Source organism: Schistocerca piceifrons, unplaced genomic scaffold, assembly GCF_021461385.2.
Source record: "Schistocerca piceifrons isolate TAMUIC-IGC-003096 unplaced genomic scaffold, iqSchPice1.1 HiC_scaffold_938, whole genome shotgun sequence".
NCBI classification, from domain to species: Eukaryota; Metazoa; Arthropoda; class Insecta; order Orthoptera; family Acrididae; genus Schistocerca; species Schistocerca piceifrons.
The window spans coordinates 272,501-275,000 of NW_025729210.1; the positions used below are offsets into that span (position 1 = coordinate 272,501).

At 57.8% G+C, this 2,500-nt stretch overlaps 1 non-coding gene across 1 annotated transcript in view; it reads left to right on the forward strand.

Annotated features, from left to right (window-relative positions):
* Window positions 1-1,917: 1,917 nt before the first annotated feature.
* Window positions 1,918-2,500, forward strand: part of LOC124772344 — a 1,909-nt gene continuing 1,326 nt past the window's right edge. Inside the window, exon 1 of the ribosomal RNA XR_007013966.1 lies at window positions 1,918-2,500. This exon is cut by the window's right edge and continues 1,326 nt beyond it. This is a non-coding gene — a ribosomal RNA (small subunit ribosomal RNA).

Consider the following 2,500-nt stretch of genomic DNA (forward strand, 5'->3'; position numbering starts at 1 on the left):
TAACCCATGTTGTGCCTTAACCTAACCCATGTTGTGCCTTAACCTAACCCATGTCGTGCCTTAACCTAACCCACGTCGTGCCTTAACCTAACCCACGTTGTCGCCTAACGTAACCCACGTTGTCGCCTAAACCTGCTCTGTAATTGTTATACGACTCGTTCAATTAGTGTAGTGTTGCCCACCCGCAACCCTCGCAATATAGTTCGCTACTCGCACTCCCCGCTCCCCTGTGTATCGCTTCATGTTAAACACCTTGCAAGTCTTGCTCACTTTCCACATGCTCCTGCTGTACACTGTAATGTGGATGGCAGCAGGACGTACATGCCGCCCCTCCCCACGTCCCCACCTTGCCCCCTGCCTTCGCAAGCTGGTTGGTGAGAACTTTGCATGTTCAATGCCCTCCGCATGCGACGTACTCAGGCTACGTTGTGGTGCGGCCTGTGTCAACTGTCCGCTAATGTCGTACGCGTAAACCACAATCTGTACTGCACATTCGTCCTTATGTACTGAATGATACATCGTGGCACATGTGTGACCGTACAACGACTGCGCCCAAAAACGGCGGACCATACAGTGCAAATATTGTGCACGCAGCTACGTGTCGTCTCCCTATGAGAGCTGGATTGCAGTGTGGTACGCCATAGAGACGTGTGGGAGGAACGGACGCCGTGGATGGCGATCAGCATGAGCTGTCTGTTGATGTATTCGGACCTAGTCGTCTCTCCTCACACACCGTGATGGCATGGTGCACCGCGTTCCATATCTGCGACATGCTACAGAGGCCGGTTGACAGTCGTTCGAGCAATGGACATCGCATACGTACGGGGGCCACCTTCCACGTATTGTCTAGGCGTGCACATTTTGTTGCGTGTATGTGGGCAGACGTAGTGTGGCGTGACACCTGACACAGGCATGCAATAATCGTGGAAGTTGCAAATGGCGATGGACGCCTGCGTTTTCTGGTGAAGTTACGCAAATGAACAAATGGTAACCTGTTGTGGTGCGGTTGTTCTCGCTAGGGGTGAATCGGTGATGGCGACGATAGGTTGAGGTACTAACCGGTTGTTCCAGCGATACCCACCATGCCGACGAAACTGAACGGCATCTGGGTGTGAAGCGATACGCGGCGGTGGCTGGGTGGGACCGTCCCCGGCCGGTGAGGGGGCGCCTCCCGGCGTGCTGGCCGCGCGGTGCGTGGGCGCACGCGCTACAGCCGGCTGGTGGGGGCGGCCAGTGGCAGGCGCGCCGGCCGACGGACGCGGCAGGCGTCGCAGCTGCGCGCCGGCGCACCCTGCGCGCGGCGCCGTGCGGCCAAAGTAGGTCCTCGCGGGCCCGGTGCGAAGCGCGGTGGACATCTTCAGTGTGCTGGTCCGATTGAGGACTGTGTGCGTTGAGGATGCGCTGCCGCCCGGCGCTCGGCGCCGCGACGCCGTCTGCTGCTCGGTCGCCCCAGCGGTTCTCGCTGGTGGTTTGTATCGCAGCTGTGCGGATGTGTTGGCGCGTGCGCTGTGCTGGGAGAGTTCGCTTCGGCACCCAAGTGGGGCTTTTGTCCTTCTGTGGCGCTGGCGTTGGAGCTGCCGGTCACCGTAGGTGGCGCGTGTTGTCTCCCGCCGGCAATGCCACGACAGCACGCTCCCGGGCCTCTGTCGGCAGCGGCAAGCTCAGTTGGGAGCACGGGTGGTCGCACCGAAAGCGTCTACTCGCCTAACTCCGGGCGATTGCGCCTCTCTCGAACCCGACCAAGTACTTGGGACGGCGCTGCGCGCCGCCGGGACCTGAGAGGGTTTCGAGGTGTATTGTGCAGGGGAGCTCAGCCTCCTCCTGTTTGCAGAATGATTGAGCGGACGCTTGCGTGTTCGCGCGGGCCCCCGGGACACACTCCCGGGCGGCCGGCTGCTCAGCTCTAGTTGACGCAGCTCCCTGGTTGATCCTGCCAGTAGTCATATGCTTGTCTCAAAGATTAAGCCATGCATGTCTCAGTACAAGCCGCATTAAGGTGAAACCGCGAATGGCTCATTAAATCAGTTATGGTTCCTTAGATCGTACCCACGTTACTTGGATAACTGTGGTAATTCTAGAGCTAATACATGCAAACAGAGTCCCGACCAGAGATGGAAGGGACGCTTTTATTAGATCAAAACCAATCGGTCGGCTCGTCCGGTCCGTTTGCCTTGGTGACTCTGAATAACTTTGGGCTGATCGCACGGTCCTCGTACCGGCGACGCATCTTTCAAATGTCTGCCTTATCAACTGTCGATGGTAGGTTCTGCGCCTACCATGGTTGTAACGGGTAACGGGGAATCAGGGTTCGATTCCGGAGAGGGAGCCTGAGAAACGGCTACCACATCCAAGGAAGGCAGCAGGCGCGCAAATTACCCACTCCCGGCACGGGGAGGTAGTGACGAAAAATAACGATACGGGACTCATCCGAGGCCCCGTAATCGGAATGAGTACACTTTAAATCCTTTAACGAGTATCTATTGGAGGGCAAGTCTGGTGC